Source organism: Etheostoma spectabile, chromosome 4 (assembly GCF_008692095.1).
Source record: "Etheostoma spectabile isolate EspeVRDwgs_2016 chromosome 4, UIUC_Espe_1.0, whole genome shotgun sequence".
NCBI lineage: Eukaryota > Metazoa > Chordata > Actinopteri > Perciformes > Percidae > Etheostoma > Etheostoma spectabile.
The window spans coordinates 23,907,910-23,932,679 of NC_045736.1; the positions used below are offsets into that span (position 1 = coordinate 23,907,910).

Sequence of the window (24,770 nt, forward strand, 5' to 3'; positions counted from 1 at the left end):
TTAAACTGTAATATAGAAAACAGACTTTTCTCGGTTTTCATTGATTTAAGCATTTTGTACAGATTTTTCCACCTCCAGTCCCTTTTTACATGAGCAACTTTATGAAAAAGTTCATAATAGTCATTTGACAAATGTGAGTTGAATTGATTGAGCATTAAAATGCAATTCTACTCAATACATGTTTTGCTGCTACATTATTGGTCTGGTGTGAAATGGTGGCTAAATGGCTAAGCTAAATATTGCAACTATTACTTGTGGCTGCTGTTCAGTAAATGTTACACTGTTTCGCTTTAACATCACTGCTAGCACAAAACCTCTCTATTAGACAGTGACAAAGCTCTAATCAAACAGTTCAGTAACAATTAGCTGCATTGGGAGGGTTAAGCATCAATGCTGATCAGTCTGTCATTGTACTGTGTGGGCTTTGTATAATGACTCGTTAATTTGTTTTACATAATGAACAAATTGAGAATACTTTATTAGTACATTGACCAAACAGGTTGGTTAAAATATCATTCATCCTCTTTATTTCAGTGTAATGACCTAACGAGATAGTGTCTTCTGAATTTGTTTAATGAGGATGAGAAAAAACTGGTAGAGCAACAGGTTGACCTTCAGGAGGTAGTGTGAGAAATACTGGATGGAAAATAGAGTGGTGGGAATGTCGGGTGGAAAGGGGGCATGCTGGCAGACAGAATGGAGGACCATGGCCTTGGTATTGTTCCCAGTCGGGCCAGGACCCACGAGCACAAGGTGGACACCCCTCATCAACCCCTGTCCGCACCCCTACACTTGCCTTCCAGGCTCTCATTTTCTACATGATTAGCTTGCCACCTGTCCTCCCGCTGGCCCTTGGCCTCCGGGCTGCCCACGTCACGGCACCATTTAGCACTGGCATGATTTTCACAGAGACATGCTTCATCACTGTGGACCTGATGGAAAGAAGGTCTCAAAAATGATTTAATGGATTCATGTTTTGACACCTATGCGTAAACAGGTAAAGTAATGTAGAAAGTCATGTTTAAATGAAATAATTGATCAGTCATTTTATTTATTCACATATTATCGCTCCAATAAATCCAATGTTAGAGTCATGATATTGTAGGTTAATAGATCCACAACTCCAAAAGTAAAGTCTGAGCAGAAATAATCCAAATATTAAAAAAACAACAACTTCACAGCGTATTGATGATTTCAGTAACACTTAACTGGAGCTCCTTCAGTTTTAGATGACAGTCCTGTCAGTGTAGTTCTTTTATGAATCAGCGGAAGGCACTGTTTACTACAGAATACCTGCTCTACAGCTCTGTGAGTGGACTGCTGAACAGCCATGCTCAGATGACAACTATAAAATTGTTTTTTGGTACTCTTACCATGGTATTAATGGGTACAAAATTAACATTTGAATTTAAGTATATGGAGTTAATGGAATTTAAGTATATTATTACGTATTATTAGTATTAAGTATATAATTACCCAGTAACATCAAAAATGTTAAGACTTTATTTTATCATGAGTTATTGCTCATCAAATCAATAACTGTTAAAATTTGACAGGCTAACTGAATTTGGTCCTAATCTTAAACCACTCTTCAGATCTTGTCTCACAGTACAGTAGAATCCAGATAATGGTAAAGGTGTGTTTATTATGCAAACTGACATAGGCTCATTTTATTCCTCTCCTCTGAATACATTTTCCACCTGTTTGAACTGTTATGTGATGTACAGTGGCATAGGGCGACACACCGTGTTATCCCTTGGTAATTCAGCCCACTGGTAATACATTTATGCTCCGTCAGAGCAAGGGATTGGCCCTGACCCATGCTGGCCTTGCCACTGATGTTGGTGGCTTTAGACAGCAGAGACAAAGAGAGGGTTACTACAGAGGGATGGAGGTCAGGGTGTGAAAAGAGCAACCTGCTTAACTCACTTAAAATTACAACACGCCAGTGCAGTTGATAAATTCTGGATCTCCATGTTCATTTTCAAGCCTGCATGAGCATACAGTACATAATAAGCCAATGAAATGTGTACCACAGATTGTGTTAACATAGTGATCTTCATTTGAAGAAGCTACTTGGAGTATCCGCAAAGTGGCATCTACCAAATTGAGGAATATTTGAAAGGATGGTGGCACGCAGTAAAACTGTAGTGTGAGAACAATTGTTCAAATTATTGAATGTACGCTGTCAATTGATGATACAGTTGGTTGTAACGGCAATCGTAGCAATTTTTGTTTTAAGACTTTAAGGTCATGCTACTGTGCAGCAGTCTTCTTGTATTTTGCCAATTAGATTAGCCTACCGGTAGATCTCCATGCTTGGAGACGCAACACAAATTCTCACATCAGACTATTCAATGCAGAACTAGGCTTAATTGAACACAGGTGACAGTTTAGCAGCAGGGAGAAAAAAAGAGAGGGAGGAGGGTGTCAGAGAGAGTAAAGTTTTTCAAGTCTTTGTCCCTCCTCAATTTGCATGCCTAATGAAGCTGAGCAGGAGTTAATAGTGGGTGTAATGACTTCTGACTGGCTGGGCTTTGGGCTGCTGGGACCTGAAAAGGCTCCGAATGGCTAACTGTGGAGCAAGGTAGGCAGAGGCAGGTGGGGAAACACTCTGTGGGTGACGGAGCAGAGGAAGCTAGACTCACTTCTTGAGAAAACTCAGAGGAACTTTACTCAGCAAATCATTTGTGTTGATGCTAGGGGCTTCACAGAATGGTAGACTATTCAAATATTTGAACATCAAAACGGCTAATCAACGCAAAAAGAAGTAGTTGTGGCAATGTATTAGTGATGCAGGTAATTACATCAGATATGCAACAGGGGGTGGTGTGGGTAAACAAGTCATGGTTGTTCTGCACTGCAAGGCGGTAAAGCAGCAGACATGGAGCGGACATTTTCTTGAACGCTAACCAGGAGTGCAAAATGAGAATAATAAATCAGGACTGTAGCGACAGCAAGTAACTCATCTGATATCAGGGACACACATATGTTGGATATTTTCTGTTTTAGCACAAATGGCGTTTCATTGTGGTGAGTAGGCTACGTTTGTGAATTTCTATTTGCTATGTTTATCAGCCTATTTACTGTTTACATTTGCCATCTGAGGAAAATCTGTGTCTTTATGACAGCTCATTTCGTGTGTAATACACTATTGGTCTTTTTGAATAAACAAATAACATTCAGAAACTTTATGAAATCTTGGGGGGATATGGACTGTTTCCCCCGACGGAACATTACACTTTTTGTTACGGCCGTAAGCATCGTTATCACCTGGACTTTGTTGGGATCAGATTGTTTTAAGTTAATATTAGTGGCAGGCTGCTGGCAAACTGTGGATGTATCGTGTCCTCGGGGCTGTTGGCCGCTTTTAGCGGCGTGGAGTGAGGCAGAAAAAACAGGGTGGGATAGCTGGCTAAATTAGCATTAGATTCGTCTTCTATGTATACAGCTAACGTTATTGCTAGCATTAGCTGTTTAGCCCAGTGCTGTTTAACGTTAACTTTACCTTGATTAAAGCAATTATACTTCATGAACGTGTATGTTGTAACCTTATAACAGAAACGTTCCCCACTGAGCATTAGCATGGGCTATTGCTAACGTTACTTGTCAACTAGCACGTTAAGCTGGATCAGTTGATATTGAAATGTATCAATAAATAAGAACTGTTCGCACGGATTCATTATCCGTGCCCTTGGTTTTATAAACGTTAACAAAGTTAGAAAGATATTCACAGATTCAAACTTCTAGGACTAATCACTCTATAGCAAAATATTATTAAATCACAAACGACGCATCTTTCCTAACGTAGTAAGGTTACCAGTGAGCTACAAACTCATTTTCATCAAAAAGAGCCGTCCTCCAACCTGGAAAAATAGCGTTGTATTTTTGTATTTTAAATTGTAATGAGACAAGTGCTTAGGGACCGTCTATACACTACAACAATGACACAAAAGGATTTATTAATTTAATGATTAAATAAGGTAGTGTGTCTAAACTTACCTCAATTCTAACTTGTCTCCTGCTAGTTACTACAGCACTTTTAAAAAATAAGTTTGGCGACATTACCTTGTTTAGTCATTAAATTAATAAATATTGTTGTATCGTTGTAGTTTATAGACGGCCCCTAAGCACTTGTCTTACTGCCTTCTCACCGCCGGCTGCTCTGTGCGCATGGTTAAGTTTTTTTTTTCCAACTGTCCCCAGGGGGGCACTGTACTTTTAAAATTGATCTTCCAAGTTTTATGTGTTTTAGTTTTGTGCACATAATAACATATTCCATGAATTTATCCATTGCCATTTATTGTTGTTTTTGGTAATGTTATTTTACTCGCTATTGTTGTGCTATTCACATTAACTTTTACAGCATTCTGGTTGTTTTAAAACATGCTATATAAAGTAACTTGATTTAATTTGACAAAATAGAGGGGAATTAAAAAAAAAACGTTTTGAAATAGAGTAAAATCTGGTAGTGCAGACAGCAAATATTTCCACAGCTGCCTGAATTTTTTTTCTTCTTTTGCATCTTCAAGCTGATGTGTTTTCCGGCTTTTTTGGCGTGTCTTACAGAGAAATCAGGTTGGCACCAGCACCCACACTGGCCATGGTGTGCCAACACGTCTGCTGGCCGCAGGACACACACACACACACACACATGCACAAGTGCACACATATACACACTCAGTCCTGATGGCCACAGATGTAGCAGTGACCAGCCCATCTCCACCAGGTGTTTCTTTATAGCTGTGTCACTTTGAGCCTGATTCCATCTGCCACACTCAGCAGGCGAAAAAACAAACAACGTGCTTTTCACAGCATGTGCAGTTGTCACTCTAAATCTTTTTTTCAAACATAGATGCATTAGGATTTTAAGGTTGGTCCTCTTTTGTAATTCATTGTCTTTCTGTGTCACTTTGTTCCAGTTATTTTCCTTTAACAGTTAATTCTGTAATATCCGGCCATTTATTCACTGTTTTGCCTTCAGGTTTAGTAAATTAACCCCCTACCAGCCCTTTAAATTTATTTTAGTTTGATATGCACTTTGACCCAAAACAGGAAGTTTGCCATTTTAGTTTTTAGTATACAGCCGTATTTTTGCTAAATGGAATCACTCATTTCATCTGCTGCAATCCTTCTTTTGTTTGTGCCTTCAAAAGCATTGTCTGTAAGTACTTGTTTGGCACAGACCATAGAACAATATCTGGACATTATTTTGTAATGAATGTTTTTACTAAGCCTTATTTTTGTAAATTAGTAAATCGTAAGATTAACCACATGTACGTTAGTAAGTTATCAGCTTAACTGCATGCCATGTAGACTGTATACTTAAATCTGATGCATAATAGCTATGTAGTAGCAGTGTATACTTTGATTGTACATCTTGCTTATTGTATATAGTTTTATATATGTTATGTATATGTTTTCCCTGCTGCAGTTCAGAACAAACTGGCACCTAAAGATGACGTAGCTAAGCACTCTTCCATCCACAACATACTCATCCATTCAGGAAATGCCGTGGCTTCAGATTGAAACCCAATTGAGGAAACGGAAAGCCTACTTGAAAGAGCAAGGGATCTGCTTTAAGTGCTGCTCTTCATTTTCGCATCTCGCTCGCAACTGCAAAGCTGCATTGAAGTGTGATGAATGTAACAGTGATCATCACCTTACAGCTCTACATCCTGGTCCACCTCCATGGGTACTCAGTGCCTCAAACTCCCTATCAGAGGACAATGGGGAGGAGGAAAAAGAGGATGCTTCGTCAACACCTGCTGTGAACTCTCTGTTTACTGAGGTTTGTGGCAGCGCCGTTACAGAAAAGTCATGCTCCAACATTTGCCTCGTCAATGTCTATCCTAAAGGGCACAATGAGAACCCTGTCTGGATGTATGCTATGCTTGATGACCAGAGAAACAGATCATTAGCCAGGTCTTGAGTTTTTGGATTTGTTCGGCATCCACAGTCATACGCTTCCCTACACTTTGAAGACATGTGCAGGCATGAGAGAGTTCAGGCCGAAGAGCGTCTGGCTGTCAGGTTGAAGCACTGAATGGTGGAGTTAGTCTTGCACTTCCAACACTGATTGAATGCAAGGACATAGCAGACAACCGTGAAGAAATCCTAATACTTAAGGCTGCTCTCCAACAACCCCACCTCAAGTGCTTTGCTGCTGAGATCCCAGCTCTAGATAACGAAGCCCACATCCTTCTTCTGCTTGGGAGAGACATTGTTAGAGCTCACAAGGTGAGGAAGCAGATCAACGGTCCTGGCAACACACCCTTTGCTCAGAAGCTAGACCTAGGGTGGGTCTTGGTGAGTGATGTATGCTTAGGGAATGTCCATAAGCCCACGGTTAACATCTTTTAAGATGAGCATCTTAGAAGACGGAAGACCTACTTTGTTTAGACAGTGCAAAAGTCATGTCCACCTTAAAGAAAAGGTAAATTCCAACTCATTGTATGGTCTCTCTCATGAGCGCTGCAATAGTAACATGGATGAGGATACCCTTGGGCTCACAGGTAACAGTGGATGATGATAAGCGTACACTCTCCATAGAGGATGAACACTTTCTAAAGATCATGGACAAACAGGTTTTCCAGGATGAGTCTTCCAGCTGGGTGGCACCTCTCCCCTTCAGGTATCCGAGACCACCTCTGCCAAACAATCGAGAACAAGCGGTAAACCGTCTCTCTTCTCTACGGTGCACACTAGGCTGAAAGCCAAAAATAAAGGACCAGTATGTTCCTTTCATGCAGAAGGTATTTGACAACGACCACGCAGAGCCAGCTCCTTCAGTGACAAAGGGAAAGAAGTGCTGATATTTACCAACTTTTAGAGTTTCCAGAAAACCAGACCAGAGCAGAGTGGTTTTCGACTCCAATGCGCAAAACAATGGCATCTCTCTGAACAACGTCCTGCTCACTGGACCTGAATTACAGCTTCATGGGTGTCTTGGTTCACTTCAGGAAGGAGCGTGTGGGGGTGACTGCAGACATTCAACAGATGTTTTATTGTTTTGTTGTGAGAGATAATCATTGGGACTACTTCTGCTATCTCTGGTATTTTGATAATGACCCAAGTGTGATGGGAGCGGAAGGAGGACACAAATGCAGAGTAGTAGGAGGGAATTTAAGCAGAGTTTATTTCAGACAACAGTCCAACCAAACACAGAGAACAAAATGAAATCCAAAAATCCACAATCCAAAAACGGGGGGAAGGCGATGGCAAGGCAGGGTAAACTTCACGGGGGAAAAACTCACGGGGAAAACGGGAACAGGCAGTTGTTACAGTCAGGCAGGAAGGCAGGCGAAAAAGACAAACAACATTTCACGTAGACTGGCAAAGCTGGCAGGACGATCTGACACAAGACAAGAGGAACACTGGGGTTAAATACATGAGGTAAGGAGGTAACAGGGAACAGGTGAGATGTCAGGTGAATCACATTAGGATGGGGCAGGACAATCAGACAGACCAACGTGAAGCTAGACAAGACTAGACAAGACAGGAAACTAAACTATCAAGATAAAACAGGAAGTACAACAAACAGACACTTACTGGGGAATCACAAGACAGAAAACCTCACAGGACCGGGGAGAAAACGAAGAAACAAACACAAGGAAGCAAGACCGGAAAAATAACCCCAATAAAGAACCCCAAACCATAACACCAAGCAAAGATGTGGTTGAGTATAGGATGAGGGTCCATGTGTTTGGCAGCAGCCCCTCACCAGCCATGACCACCTACGGCCTCAGAAGAGCTGCTTTGAAGGGAGAACAGCACCATGGATCAGACATTGTGTAGAACGTGAGTTCTATGTGGACGATGGACTCATTTCTTTGCCAACTAAAGAGGACGCTATTATCCTGCTAAAGACAACACAAGCCTCCCTCTCTGATTCAAACTTGAGGCTTCATAAAATAACTTCAAACAGTGTAGATGTCCTGAAAGCATTTCCAGTGGAAGACCATGCAAAAGACATCAAAGACTTTGACCTGGGTGGAGACACCGTTCCCACACAGCACAGCCTTGGTTTGATCTGGAAAGTTGCTGCTGACACATTCACTTTCTCGGCATCTGTCAGCGACACGTCATTCACATGTTTTGGAGTTCTGTCCTCTTTGGTTTGTTGTGCCTTTCACTATTCAAGGGAAGTTTCTACTCAGGAAACTGTCTATGGAAGTAAGTGACTGGGATTCTCCACTTCCACAAGAGAAATGTGGTGCGCGTGAGTCATGGAGAGACTCTCTACAAGACCTGCAGCAGCTTCATATCCCTTGAGCTTACACAGTTAACTCTCCCACAAACACCAAGCAAAAAGAAATCTGCATCTTCCAAGATGCTTCAACCAAAGTGTACCTCAAGACAACGATTGAGGATGGTCAGATCAACATTGGGTTCATATGAGGAAAGGCAAGACTGGCACCACAAATAGAGCCCACAATACCAAGACTGGAGCTGTGCTAGCAGTGGAAATGGCTGAGCTTGTTGTCCAGAAAATTGACTTTCAGCTTGATGCAGTCACTTTCTACTGTGACAGTAAGGTGGTACTTGGGTAAATATGTAATGAGTCAAAACTGTTTTATGTATATGTCCACAACAGATTTCAAAGAATTTGACGATCCACACAGCCAAAGCTTTGGCATTATGTGCCCACAGAGCATAATCCTGCTGATCATCATCCAGGTCTGTTCAAGCTTCTCAGCTCACCAATACCAACTGGTTGACAGGACTAGCATTCTTATATAAACCTACAACAAACAGCTAAATGGGTTTGAGCTCATTGATTAAGACTCAGAGACAGAGATCTGACCACAAGTGACAAGCTGTGCCACTGGCACAAGGAACAAGCCACTTACCTCAGAGAGATTTAACAGATTCTCTTCCTGGAACTCTTTGCAAAATGCAGTTGCTCATTCACGTAACTCATTCATTCCAGTCCTCGACCAGAGTTCCTTCTCAGTGCAGTGGTTGGCATCAATGTAAAAAACCTCACACAGTCCGGGATCTGTCAAAGGCAAGTAAGACAATAATTTTCTCTGTTTAGAAGGCCACTTTCTCTGAGGAATTGGACACTCTCCAATGGACAAAGTATAAACAAGAAAAGTCTACTGTCCAAGCTAAATCCACTCATAGCAGCATTCTTCATGGATGTGTCATTTGTCGAAAGCTACGTGGAAAAATGGAGAGGCAGAACATGTCTGACCTACCAGAAGAGTAGCTAAGCACTTCACCACCTTTCACTTACAGACTTCACTTATGACTTTGGTCCTTGGGCTGTGGTTGCAAGGCGCACAAGAGGACGCTTTTTGCACAGGAAACGTAGGGCAGTGCTCTTCACTTGCCTGAGCACTCTCGCTGTTCACATAGAAGTCATTGAGTCCATAGATGCTTCAACTCAGAAGGTTCTTTGCTATCCGTGGCCCCTCCTAACAGATACACTCTGACTGTGGAACAAATTTTGTTGGGGTCTGCAATGAACTAGAGTTCAACAAGGTAATGAAAGAGTCTAAGGTACAGAAGTATGTCAACAGCCAAGGTTGCACATGGGATTTCAATCCACCCCACTCTTTTCATATGGGGGGTTCATGGGAGCGCCTGATTGGAGTGGCACAGAGCATCTTGTAATTCTATGCTTATGCACACAGGCTATTTCAGCTTGTCTCATGAAGTCCTGTGCACTTTCATGGCCAAAGTGACGGCCATTATTAACTCCAGGCCTCTTGTTCCAGTCTCTACAGATGCAGACTATCCTCTGATACTTAGCCAGAAAATGCTCCTTACTCAGAAGCAGATCGTTCCACTTCCACCTGGGAAATTCACAGAGAAGGATCGCTATAAACAGCAGTGGCGTCAGGTGCAGACCTTAGCCAATCGGTTTGGGAGTTGCTGGAAGCAAGAATATCGGCATACTCTGCAAGTTTGTCACAAATGGCAAGACTCATGTCCTAACATCAAAGTGGATAAAGTGCTGTTGAGAGGCAGCAAAGCAGCTCAAAATGACTGGCCAATGGCACTCGTAACGAGCACCTTTACCGGCAATGATGGTAGAGTTTGCAAAGTAGAGCTCAAGGTGACCAATGAAGGATCAATCAAGAAGTTCCTTAGACCTGTATCTGAGAGCATTCTCCCTCTGAAAAAATAAGTATGAGGCCTGATTAATTGTTTAGTTATCTATGTGTGGCATATTTACAGATGCCAGACGGGGAGTGTTTTGCCTTCAGGTTTAGTGAATTAACCCCCTACAGGCACTTTAAATTTATTTTAGTTTGATATGCACTTGACCCTGAACAGTCAGCCATTTTAGTCTTTAGTATGCAGCCGTATTTTTGCTGAATGGACTCACTCATTTCATCTGCTGCAATCCTTCTTTTGTTCATGCCTTCGAAAGCATTGTCTGTGAGTACTAGTTTAGCACGGACATAGAACAATATCTGGACATTATTTTTGCAATGAATTTTTTACTAAGCCTTACTTTTGTAAATTAGTTAATTGTAAGATTAACCGCATGTACGTTAGTAAGTTATCAGCTTAACTGCATGCCATGTAGACTGTATACTTAAATCACTATACAATGCATAGTAGCTATGTAGAGTGTTTATTACAGTGTATATTTTGATTGTGCATCTTGCTTATTGTATATTTTTGTTCATGTTCTACAGTTTCACTCCTATTCATACTGTATATGACGGTGATGCCAAATAAATCAGCAGGAGCTTGGATGCTATATCCTGACTTCCGTATTCATTTGAATGGCGTTTGGCTTACTTCTGAATTGTGTACACATACACACACAAGAAGAGCAGCATAATCACATATGACTCTTTGTTGTGTGGTTGGTGGTTGATCTTATTTTGGAACAAAAAACATTCTTGGTTAACCAGATACATATCCATCTGTCACTTTTATTAAGCTTTCAAGAAAAGTATTATTCTCAAATTAATCTTTAGATCATCATTTCATCATTTAGATTTAAGCTACTTCACATTTTCTGAGGCATTGGACCAGCATTGGCTGTTTCATAATCATAATTGTATAATCATAATTAATCACACTCTCCAGTATCACAATAATGTTGTTTACTTGCAAAACCGAACCTGGGATCAGAGTCGCATGCATCCTATCCTAATAGCATTGTTTAGGCTCAGCGATCCGTCATCCCACCAACAGGTAATATGATAGTAAGGAAACAGGCAGCACAATTAGATTTGTGTTGAACAGTGGGGCGTGTTTTTCTCCAATGCATGCTTGAATTTTTAATAACAGTTCTATTTTGGCAAACACCTGCCTTGACGCAGTGTTCCAGAGTCTGCAAAAGAGCAAAAGGTCGACCCCTAAAAGTGATCAAGAGATGGGGATGCTCATCACTGGCTCATGCATATTTATACTTTATTTAATTATATGTAATGAGAGGGTGTATTTGATCTGCACAGTGCTCTTAATCAAGAGCTAGGGATGATTTTCTAGTCTACCAAAGGCAGACATCTTCCAAGCGCTTATGGTAATTTGATATTTGAGATGTAGACTTGGGGCTTATGTGGGAGTAACTGCTCCAATTCCTTACTGGTTACATCATACATATAATGAAGCTAAAGTTTTATATTAAATTGTGTCGCTGTATGTATATTTTTATGACAATTATTTTTCATGGCCTAATGCCTTGAAAAAAAGATTGTTGCATGAAATTGTGCCCAATCAGGGTTTGTGATATTTTAATTCAATGGTAAATGACAACAGCCTCTAACTTGCTTTGAATTGGCTAAATGTCTCAAAAACTGACCCCACGGTATTATTGCTTAAATATTGTTTACAACAGAGAAAATACTAGAAGAGCTGACATGAAACTGACATTAGCAAACTGAAACATCTACTGAAACTGGAATAAAGAGAGACAGTTTAGTCAAACAGTTTCCATTTATTCAGCGCAATAGCTTTACATCTTACATGACTGGCCCAACATGTTGTAGACATTCATGGTTCCCAGATAACAAATTTATGACTTTGGGGATCTTCTGAGCTTTCATTTAGCACCATAATCAGGACAAAGTTTCAGTTAATTAGTGCTAATTAGCAATCCTTTAAAATGAGCATGCTAACAGGATAAATAAAGATGTGAACCTAGAAAATATTGCACGCTAAAAAATTCTCAACAAAAAAAGAAAGGGAGCATTTCACTGACTATATGGACAAGTGGAGTATACCGCATGATTGGTTTCAAGAGTTTCTATTGATGGTTTATACTTTTCCACTTTAAACATTGTAATTGACATTAACTCAAGCTCACCACATGTTTTGAAGAAGAAAACTTCTAACTTTCACCATCCATCTTTTAAGCCCACAGTGGAGGATGGTCTTTGATGCAGAAAATGCAGTACACTGTGTTGATTGGTGACAAACTGAATTTTAAGTAGGCTGTGGTTTTAATTGGGCTTTGTCTCAATGGTCAATCAGACACACAGTTGTCATATTCACTATTGAATTCCCTTGCAAACATTGACAATGTTTTTTTATTTATATGCGTGTATTTTTAGCTTTTTAAAATTATTCAGGCTCATTTGACTAAAGACCATTATGGGTGATTGCCTTAATTTGTGGCGTGCTTGTCTTCCTCTGAGTGGTTAACAGCCTTTTGTTTAAAAGAAATTCTAATTACTGGATATTCTACGCTTCGTTCTTACCATCGTTGTCATGTGAAAATCTAAAAACCATAATTTCATTGTAATCGTTTATACACACGTGTCAATCTGTAATCTTTGCTGATTTTTAACCTGACAGCAGCATTATGTTTATTTCAGACGATCTGCCATTGCTCTTTTTGTAAACATAAACGTCATCACCCTCTATGTCTCTGAGGGTTTTTCTTAGAAAAGTCCTATGGGAATAGAACAGTAAACATGAAGACTTTCATTAGCTGCGTAAAGACTGGATGACTGCTCTTTTGATCAAAGTAGTAAAAAATCTATATCAAAACATGCTGATTATTGGTTTACTTGATGGTTCCTCTGGCATTTGAGTTGTTTGGCACATCAGAAAAATAGTAGGGGAAATGTGCCTGTCCCATCTGTGGCAGCCAGTTCCTCGTTTCTATAGTCTTTTATCTCCTACCTGCTCCCACTGTTAGAAGTGTTCCTTAATCTACCCTTGCTTGCAACCTGCCTCTGTCTCTTTCTTCCCCTGCATCTGTCCGCATGTCCGTCTGTCAGCCCTAGCCCCCCCCCCACCTACCCCCGTCATGAGGAGATGAATGGTGCTCTGTCACTCGCCAGGCTCTTCAGAGGGCCGGCGCTCCTTATGAGGAAAGTGCCAGTCATTAACAGGAGGGGGAGGAGGGAGAGAGGCAGGATGAAAAATGAGTTCATTTACGGGCAAGTCCTGTGAGCAGCGTAACGTCAGCAGCAGCAGCAACCCCCCTTCACCTTCTCCTCCCTTTTTCCTCCCATCACTTTCTGCAGGTGCCCAGTGGGGGTATGTGTGTGTGGGGGGGAAGGGGGTGAGGAGGAAGTAAGAGGAAGGGGGAGAGAAGTTACTCAGCAGATATTTAGCCATGTTAAAAAAAAGGTGGCCACTGTCTGTGAGAAGAAAGTGTCTCTCTTTGCCAGACCTTCCTCCACCTTGACGCTGTGGAGGAGGGGCTGGCTAGTTGACACAGCATTCCGGGATGGGAGAAAAACATGCTCTGGTTTATTGGCATTTCTTTAAACCAATCACAATCTCTTGAGCTGTGCTAGTCACAGGGAAAAACCGTGGTGGTGCTGCAAAATAGCCTCGGGATGGAACTTGTTTATGTGGAACATGTGTATGTTCAAAAGTTGTTTGAGTCGTGCAACACAAAACTCAGATTGGACAGATAGTTTACCCTATAGAGATAGATAGATAACAATAGAGTTAAAAATGGCAACTAAAAGGAAGCACAAGGCAACAGATATCTGGCCTAAATGATGGAATTTCCGTTGGCAAGAAGAGATAGACCAAGCACAGAAGAAGGAGAAGCGTTTGAAGGTAGGGGATAAGACAAAGCCTCATTTTTCAGACTGGAAGGGCCAGTAGGAATTTTAGCCAAAGATTAATTCCTTTGGTCACACCTGAGTACTGCTAGGTTAAAGTGTCTTAAGTAGAGGTTCAGTTAGCATCACATGACAGCCCAGTCGCATAGCAGTTTGTGAAATGGTCACATTAGTTAATCCATTGATTCATGTGCAGGTAGGGAAAAAACAGAAAGTGCATTTCTAAAGATCATAGCTTTTATATCCTGGGATTCCCTTCCAGGGGCGATTCTAGGATCAGACCTTTAGGGGGGCTCAGCTCCTAATGAGAACGTGACATGGATACAGTGCCTTGCAAAAGTGAATAAATCAGTAATTTGATTACCCAATATCAAAATAGATGAGCTTCAGTTTTAATTTGTGCAGCTGTCTGCACCAGCACTTGAAACTATTTGTGCATAATTGTCACCATTTTCTTCCAACGTTTACGTGGACTGTAACTATATTTCATACTTTGTTGTGGGTTCTATCAAAGCAGTCGTGATCCAATGCACTGCAGATGCTGATGGAGGACTGCAGCTGCTGCTTTTTTGTTAATTTCACTATGCAGCACCATATAAAGACATGGTGTAACTATAGCCTATACATTTTTTTTTTATAGCTTAGAAGTCTGATTTTTTGTAGTAAAGCAAAAACAACATGTACTATATATCTAAATGTATACTATAACTGTATAATATTGTAAAATTATATAGACTGTACTGTACTTCTATGTTCAGGTTGTAAATGGAAATTTCCAAATCAAATTTTACAATGGGGATTTATTACTCCATGTTTGCTTTATGTGGCAACATTTTTTACAGTGTTTTTTATAATTTAAGCCCAAACCTAAACTGCACCCTCACTATGAATTTAAAAGTGGGAATGAACTTAGGCCCATTAGGCTTTGGTCAAGTTGTTTAGTTTCTCACTAAACCTGCTTACTAGACTTACTAAAATGTTATATATAATGCATTTGAAATTGACACTACATAAATGCAGTCTTGGACCTAAAAAACGTATCACTGGGAATGAATAGCTATGGATGCGGTGAGGGGCCCACAGAGAATGCCTGTGCACAAGGTCCAATTTTGTGCTGCGCCCCTGATTGAGAGCTTGTACAAAATCCAGATCATCATGTTTACCCCATTTCAAACAGGCAACTGAAGGCAGCATGTGTTAATTTGTTAGGCTGTCACAATTTACGTCCAGCAGAAGCGGTCTGTCACTGTCACCTCAGCATATGAAACGCAGGTCATGCCTTCATGGGCTCCTCGTAAACTTGTGACTTCAAAAGTCATAATTATGACTGGCCTTACATCCAAGTGCTTAAGGTCGATATAAACAAGGAAGACGGATGTAGATGTTTTGTTTTTCTGGAAATGGGCACTTATGTACTGCAGAAAGAGGACATCAGTGTATCTGGTGGAATATACAGTGCAACAGTAGAACCATATTGGTCAAATGCAGCACATTTGCTGTGTAAAACCACTAAAAACAAGAGCACAGTTGTGGAAATAAATGCCAGGACAACTTTGGGCAGTGTAACAGACTGTGCTTTTATGATCATCAACTCTGCAACACAGGTAGCATGAAAAATTTCATAGACGTAATTACGAGTGATGCTACTGCTGATGTGACCATGTGCATAACTCTTGTAATAAATATATATCCCACATGCTGTAAACAGATATAGCTTATAGTAAAGTTAGTTGGGGAGAAGGATAAACTTCTTACATGTAATGACTTGAAACAAGACTAAGACTCCACAACACTGTGCATACAGTAGGAACAGCTTTGCTTTCAGCTACATATTTACATCAGCATACGTATAATCTTCACAATATTCACCGTCTTAGTTGAGCATGTTAGTAAAGCCAGGAGTTTACCAAAGTCAGTTGGATTCATCCTTTAGCTAGCAGTGCTAGCAAATGCTCAACCAAAATGAATGCCAATAACTTACAGTTTAGCTTACAGTTCAGAGACAGACCCTAATACATCCACCTTGCAAACTATGCTTTTGCTAGACAACAAGAACAGTTTAACAAATGAAGAAACCCACTGGTTATTAACCAGCTGTGGTGGTACTGAACTGTAGCTGACCCTCTGCTCTGAACCACCTGGAAGGAGAGAGCATAAAGTGAATTTCTCAGCTGGGATCCATAAAGTGTCACATCATTATTTTGGGTAGAAGTTCTAGTCTTTACTGGATAACGCCGCTCTGAACACTGTGGGGGGCTAACATAAGGAGTGCTTTTGCATCATCTCAACACATACATTTTACTTATCTCATCTTTTGATCCTGGCCAAATTTGTGTTGATATCTCTCACTGAGCATAATTAGGAGGTAGTGATTATCCATATCAAATGATGGGCCCAAAACAGGTCTCTGTTTCATTACGAGCCTAGTTTCATTTGCTTTATTGTTGTGTTCTGTAGACAGTGACGAAATAGGAAAAAAGGGACAAATGCTGAGAGACTTGTTACACACCTAGAAATGAAGGGCCCTTTTCAGTAAAGCCTGTGAGGTGAGAACACATTGCAGGTGTGTTGTGCTTTGTGTGTGGTAGTGTTCGTCTCCGTAATTTAATTTCATACATCATAAATGCCACTTTGACACTAAGTCAGGCGTGTGGCGACATGAAAACGGAAGCCATAAATTAAATCAAAGCCATTTCCTCTTTTCTCTCTGTCCAACTTCATCCTGATTTACTCTGCTTGGCTGGAAAAAGCTGAGGTGTTGGAGCGCTGATTAATGTTGCTCTTTGAGTGTTGAGCACAGTCATGGTAGATTGTATTAGTAAGAGCTCACACATATGCCTGTGTGTGTATGGTCAGCAGGACTGACAGACAAAGCTGGCAGAATCTCAAAAAGGGAACAAAGAAAAGAAGATGAAGTCTAGATCCTAGGCTTAAAACTGCATTTCCAAACAAACCTCACAGAGTAAAACTAACCCTGTACAGCCCGGAATAATGTACTTTTCTTGAAAATTCTGTTTCATTCCTGTGTCTTTGCTCACTGAGAAAAGACCCTTCATCAAATGTAAATGCAATACAAAGTTTGGAACATTGGGACTTGTGGATACTGAGAGTACAATGTTTCTCTCTTGGAATCGCCTTTCATCAGCGTCATGCTGCTGTGAAACACAAGCCATTGCACTTCAATAGGCTACACTACTGTGAAGGATTGTGAATGCTTCATGTTGCTTGACTAATAGCACTAAGCTTTTTGACAATGGTCTTAAGTGCATCATAGATCTTCAGTTTATCACCCCTGTGTTCAGAATGAATTTTTGCCACTCACAAGCCAATACTCCTCTGCGGGAACGCAGAATCTGTGTTTATGAGTGAATTTTCCCCCAGGGCTCTGCCATTAGGTGCTGCTGATTTCCTCCAGCACTGTTTAATTTCAGGCTCCAATTGGAAGTATACATTAAAAGTTAATGGGTAAGGTGGCTATTGATTTTAAGATAAATAACACGCATAACAATACAGGCCAGCTTTTGATTTTCATTTACCTTTTTCATTACTTCATACCCCTCTCTCTTCTTTTATGGCAGCCTTTTCCTTGTTCTCTTACTTTCTTTTCACAACTCATCCTGTATCTTCACAATTTAAGAGTTTTACTTATTTCACTGGTGTATCAGCAAGATAGACCTGCTGTGAAGAAAATCTGCCCCAGAGCATTAAGGCCACATGTGCATTGTGGCCGGTGCAGCTGCGTCTCGACTCGCGCTGCTGGCTTCTCCCTGCCTCTACCCAGTGGTCTGTCAGGCAGCGAGGCAGGGGAAACGGTGGGATAAATGATTATTTATGATCTGCCACCTCCCATCCTCTCAGCTATCCCCAGGCCCCATTCATTACTGCTGCAGGCCGCACACACACACACCCAGACACACACCGATGCCAAATACTGAACCGCATGCACAGACACTCTTGGATGCTGAGCTCAAGCAAACAAATACACACACACATACACACACACACACACACACACACACACACACACACACACACACCACACACACACACACACACACACAAACACACACACTTTTTCCCATCTTGTTATTTTCAGTTAAAAGCAACATATCTTAGACATAATTTGCTGTCATGTCATTTGCGCCGTCCTACACAACAGAAGTGGGTACAACTCGTCCAACATTCCCCCAGCAGCGTGCTGTCCTCTGAGCAAAGACATCATCCCAGTCGCTGCTTTGAAATCAGATGTTACACTTTTCACGTTACCTGCTTTGCATTAAGGGGCACATGGCTGACAAGTCTCTGTCGTATTTGTCTCCTTCTCCATGCATCATGTTTTTCATTGTGCCAAATTTCCAGCAGCTGGACCCAATAAATCTTGGGAAAACCCAGAGAGCTCAAGGTAGCTTAAATAATTGATCAGACTGAGCATGCATCTTGGCAGCCAGCTTGCCTAATATACAAGGAAATCACAATAAGATAGAAAACACTATATGTCTGTGTTTGCTTGTGTGTTTGTGCACAGGTTTGTGTATATTCTTTGTGAAGCTTAACCACAAAATCAATAAGTTGGTGGATTTTTGTAATTTTAAAGCAACATGTACGCATGAAAGCACATCCAAAGTAAAGCACCTACGCGCTTTCTCTGCCTTACAGCACACACACACACTCACACACACACACACACACACACACACACACACACACACACACACACACACACACACACACACACACACACACACACACACATAGACACACACACACACATAGACACACAGCATTTCTGTACAAGGATTCTCTTTACAGCAAATGAGAGAGTGAAAGCAAGGCAGTCCCCGAGAGGAGCTTTGATGTGTCAGTTTATTGGGCTGTGAGACCTGCAGAACACCGGCTATTTCATGTTTTAAAAGCTACGTGTGACGTCTTGTCTATAAAAAAGAGAGTTAGGGTGTGCTTTAAATGAAATATACATCACATACATCAAGAACTGGTTAAGAGAATGTATATATAAGTCCCAGGGCTAAAGTGATATGTTACAGCAAGTCCATTTAGCTGAAAATACATTGTTGCACACTGGACACTGTAATTGTCCACTGGGTATTGGAGACCTTAGTCTATTGAGCCTATAGGTGGAACCATACCATGATAACTCACATTAACTGTCCACAGCAGACCATTTAACAGAGGTTGGGAGAGGGGAGTCTCTGAGCATGGTGTGTATGGATGACAAATCAATATATTGGATTAAAATATATGAAGGGGAGACGATGTGTGCGAAATGACGCTCCATTAGGGGGCCATCAGCAGGGTCTTTCTTGGGCAGGAGAAATTGAGCAACATTGTCAAGTTTTGTAGATGGATGTGTGACCAATACCTAACCCTCTTGACTCACCTTATTGCTCCATAGAGTAAACCTCAGGTGTCTAACAGTTAATTTAAACTTGCGTGGTTTGATAAAAAAAAGAAAAGAATCAACCATTCTTTTTCTTTAACTTTTCCGTTCCTAGTCTTAATGCCAAGCTAAGTTAACTGGCTGCTGGGACTAGCTTCCTGTTTACTGTACAAACATGAGACATATTCTCATCTAACTCTGTCTAACGTCTTGTTTGCCATAACCAGTCTTTACCTAACCTAACCATACTGCAGTCACCATGCTAAGTTGTTGTAGAAAGGAAGACTTCTCTTAAAAACTTTGGCTGGATGTAAAACGATGTTGACCAATGAACATTCTTTTGAATTGGGATAGCTTTGCAGACCTTTTCAATATCAAGGTTATTGTCTGATTAAAACTTGATCTTATAGAAATTATGTTTAAATACAACTTGTCTGGCAAGTTGCAAAAATGTGTGATACCGAATGCATCAGTACACATATCTAAATTTGTTTAATCCAAAATACAATATCTACTTGTAGTGACAACTTTCTTTATGGTAAAGTTTAGGCACTGACAGCACTTGGTGCAAGAAAGACCATAGTCTGGTTTAATGGAAAAAGTACGCAAGTCTACGTTTTTCTTAACATGTAACCAAAACCACAATCTTTCCCAGACCTTAACCATGGTCTTTTAGTTGCCTAAAGCAACCCATGATGATTGCTAACAAGTAAATAACAGAGCTAATTCAAGGGAACAAACTTGCCTGCAAAGCATGGTGCATCTTTTTTGTTGAGTAGTTTCTTATGCATTTCCTCCATTTTGGACTTGCAATGTCTTCTTTTCCTCGAAGGTTAGCCAAGACTGTTTGCAATTGGTCACTGGCCTAAACAGTGTCAAAGTTAAACTCTAGATGAACGCTCCCCACAAATGTCCTTCTTGTAGAAATCTACTGATTGCAGCAGTGAATTCATTTTGATTTTAAAGGTCCCATGACATGATGCTTTTTGGGTGCTTTTATATAGGCCTTAGTGGTCCTCTAATACTGTATCTGAACTCACTTTTCCAAAATTCAGTTTTGGTGTAAAATAACAGCCTGTAGACTTAAAACCAGTTTGTAAATGCTCTTGTAGATGCCAAACGTTCATGGGGCACCAAATTTGTTTTGAGGTAAACATCTTTTATTCGCGATGTCTTGGATAAGTACTTTATTACCCACAATCCCAAACAGTATAATCCATCTCTTTAGGGACAAACTAGGAATAGAAGGTCATAATTTAGGGCGACGATGGCCATCAGACCATAGAAGGATCAGCAGTTCTGTTGACTCTGCTTTCACTCTAGTATTGTCACTGTATGAAGACCATTAAGAACACAAAAATATTACTTAAAATAAAAGCTTCTATAATAAATGATATCCGGAGTAACATTACAGGGACATTCTATCACACAGCTGTGCGTAAATGTATTCTAACACATGTACATATGAGCCTTTATAAAATGTTCAGTCTAGCTAGAATCTATAAGTTTTAATGATGTTTGTCTATTAGGTAAGTTGTAAGGGTAATGCTTCACAACAACAGTCTTAACTATGGGCCGCAAGGATTTCCTCATGAAATCGTTGAGTAATACATTAACACTACTCATTTATGAAGCAGAACCATAAATATATACATAAAAGAGTGGACTGCAAATAATAGATATAATTAATGAATTGAAAAAAATTGAAAAGAGGGCAGTAACAAAAAAGAATACTAAGATACTGCTGCGTTTTCAGCTAATAGGAGGCGGGTGACATGGCGGCGGCGTCGCAATCGTCCTCCTGGCGTGACACGGAGAAAATGCAAACAAAACCACATTCATTTTTGTTAAAATATCAAAAACAAAGCAGGAATGTAGTTTTTGCGAAAAACCTGGTGAAATTTACAATTTTACAGAAGAAGGGTTGATATGTTGTGATCGGCATTTCCGATAAGTGCACATGGCTGTGCGCGAATTGAAACAACATTCCCATGTTGAAATTTACGCACTATGCAAGTCAGTACGTAGTGCACAAAGTGTACTGCCTGTTAGTGCACTAATGTAAGTGCGTGGTTTGAGACACACTAATGGTCTATAACGCTTTATATACGAATTTCTCCAGATGTCAATGGGAGAAATGCATGGAAAATTTACTTCCGGAACCCAAGGTCTTTCAGAGGAGGGGTGGGACTGTTGAGCTCTATTGAGGAGGAGAGAGGGTGGGCAAGGTGAAGGCTGAGGGTATGGCTTTGACCAACTGCCACTTTGCTCGTTTAAAAGCCATGATGTCTCGCTCTTTCTCATTGGCGGGCCAAATTCTCTGGGCGGGCGAAGCAGAGAAAGGGGAGGTAACCTTGCTCCTTGTCACGTCATAAGGAGCAAGATTCCAGATCGGTCCATCTGAGCTTTAATTTTCTCAAAGGCAGAGCAGGATACCCAGGGTTCGGATTATACCTATCACCATTTCTATCCACTGGGGGACCATAGGCAGGCTGGGGAAATGCATTATAATGTTAGAAAACCTCATAAAGTGAAATTTTCATGCCATTGGACCATTAAATTTGCTGTCAAATGCTGGCCCGACAGGGCCCTTAGGCCTTCACACAGTTGTACAGGTGATGTTTCTTCAAGTCAAGTGATGTTATGAAAATAAAACAACAACATAATTGCCTGTTTAAGATATGCCACCGAACTTAACCACACTCCACCTGGCAGTGAGTGATACAGTGAAGCAATAGACTGCAGGAGAAAAGCCTCATTGTCACCTTTTCTTGTTTATATCGTCTTTCCCACCAGGACGACCCATTAATAATTACACGCAAACTCCCTCTGGCTTAAAATCTTTCTTGCTTCCTCCTTCCTCTCTCACTTTCCGTCTCTCCTTTGATTTCCTCTCCTCTGCATGTCAACACAGTCAGGTCCCTTGGCACCGACAGAGCTATCCACTGTTGCATCCTCCCTCCCTCTGCCCTGTCCCATTACAATGACAATAACAGATAAGAATATTTATTATGTTGGCTCACCACTCCCCGTTCCTCCAAACATCTCTCAGGGGAGCGGCTCCTCACTATCACCCTCAAAAGCCTCATTCAGTTAACAGAAAAAAACACATCCACTCCTGGCCTTGATGCTTTCCTTTATCAGTCCAATGAAAGGAGAGCAAAAAAAAAAAACATGAAGGCGTCTCATCTCCTCTGCTCCTTTTCTTCTCTCTCAACTCTCCCTCCCCACTTTTAATTTTCATCTCTCTTTTCCAACTCATTTCAGAAAAGGGGGAAGGAAAAGAAGGAGGGAGGGAGGGTGAGCAAATGAGAGTGGGACGCTGGCTTGTGATAACTGCCATGCAGAATGGACATCTCCCTTGTTTATTGGCTTTTGAAATTCAATCCATTGTCTGCGACTGGAAGTGATAAAGGGAGTGGAAATACAGACGCTCTTATCATGCCAGCTCAGTGAAAGGAACTTTTTTTTCTCTCCTCCAGATGCCTCCGTTTGTTGTGGGGTATGTTTGTTGTGCGCGCATCGCAGCATCCGAATAATGGTTTCTGAAAAATGCATTCATTCAGCTGATTATTTGGACCCGGCTATGCCACTTACTATTGTGTTGCATCGTTGTGTGTAGTCATCACATTTAGAGTAGGCACACAATTGAGAGTGGTCACACTTGTCTCATAGGCTTTTCCCTGGACGTGTCATATTTAAAGGATGAAAATGCTCCAAAGATACTGAGTATGTAGCACAGTTGGAGTATTGTGGCCACTTTGTGGACCACACTGACCTTTCAACGCTATTATAATCTTGGATTAAATGGACGCATTATGTCTTTGAAGTCTGTGGTCATTTTAGTTGACTTTTAATACGAGCTTAACTAATGTGGACGTTACCTTCAACAGACAGCACATTTTGTTAAGTGTGGTTAGATATCAGATATTCATTAGATTGCTGTCTAACTAATCTAAGTTGTAAGTGGTTACTTCAGAACACAAAAGTGAAATTAACGATATCATCTGGTGTGAAATAGGACAAATCTGTCATTCAGTAGTTCATGTATATTGTTGCAGTGATGTAGTTTTTCTGCTGCCGAGTTTAAAGTAGGTCTCTGTCAGTGTTGGTAAGGGGTTAACAACACATGCATGTTACTACTGTATAGCCTTTACCTCTAAGTAAACATGGTTTGTGCTCATCTGCTTAATTGGTTTACTCTAAGAAATGTTGAGAAAAGGCCCCTGAAAAGAAAAATGCAGTTGTGGAACTGTATTTACTTTTATCATAGTCAGAACAATGTAATACAAATGTAGATATACAGTATGTGAAACTGTAAAATGGCAGTTTTCATATGGACAAACCAGGAGAAAATACACTTTGCTTCTGTTTCTGGATCAAACTCTCGCTAGATCTGGCAACACAGATACTACTGTCAACCACAGTTTGCAAACGCCCTAACAAAACTTATGTATGTTTATGCTAAATAAGGCTTTTGGCTGTGTAAATATCTATTGTTAGCAAAAGGAATTATTAACAAATTTCACAAATAAAACTTTTCATCCCACACAACTACACTTTCAAACAAGGTCCTTTTCCATTTAGAAGCGTGTAATGCGCTGTCTTTAGTTATAGGGAATCTTTGTAGAAGTGAGATAATTACGTTGATAATGTTCATTTTGTAAATTATGATGGTCCGATTTATTTTAAAATAGACACTAACGCAGGGGATACTTTAGGGTATGGCTACACACCGACCTGTCAGTCAAAACAGAGGCTTAGCAATGCTACCATGGCACTGTGTGCAAACAGCCGTGAACTTGTTTTGGGGTGCTGTATTGGGGGGTTTTCTTCTTATACTTTGACCCTCTCACTGTGTGTTTTTACTTCATCAAAGTTGACTGGAACATTTGATTTGCCTACAAATGTGAGGATCTGGGTCAAGGGGCGTGGCCATTTACTCCTGCACAGCTTTTACACAGCTGCAGCTCATTCCACTACTCACCTCTGCAGTATATCTACCCGGGCTGTTCACCTCATCAGCGCCAGATTGTTAAACTACTCACATGGTAACTTGGCGGTGTGTAGCCTGCTCTTGTTTATGCCTTGTGCTCGGTTTAATTCGTGTATTTTGTGTTCAGATCCCGCTCTGAATCTGCTGCTTCCCTGCTGCCTCCCCACTGAAAACTGTTTAGCCATGCTCTGTCGCAATCTGCTGAGCCGCAGACTTCTCCGTGGTACAGCTCGTTTACCACTCATTTGGATTCTCTCGGTGAGTCAAGACTGGACTCTCTCAGCCTGTCGGCCTTCGAGTCTCAGTACTGCCTGGATTCCACTCTGTCTGCCTGCCTGCCTCGAGCCTCCTTTCCATCCCAAAGTTATGGTTCAACTCTCCT

General features: G+C 40.9%; 1 long non-coding RNA gene across 1 annotated transcript; it reads right to left on the reverse strand.

The window, feature by feature from the left end:
* Positions 1–1,296: 1,296 nt before the first annotated feature.
* Positions 1,297–24,486, reverse strand: LOC116688005 (uncharacterized). Its single transcript, XR_004331679.1, has 3 exons — positions 24,353–24,486; positions 13,099–13,107; positions 1,297–1,306 (listed from the first exon to the last, which is right to left on the reverse strand). It is a non-coding gene; the product is annotated as an uncharacterized LOC116688005 (long non-coding RNA).
* Between the last annotated feature and the right edge of the window lie 284 nt (positions 24,487–24,770).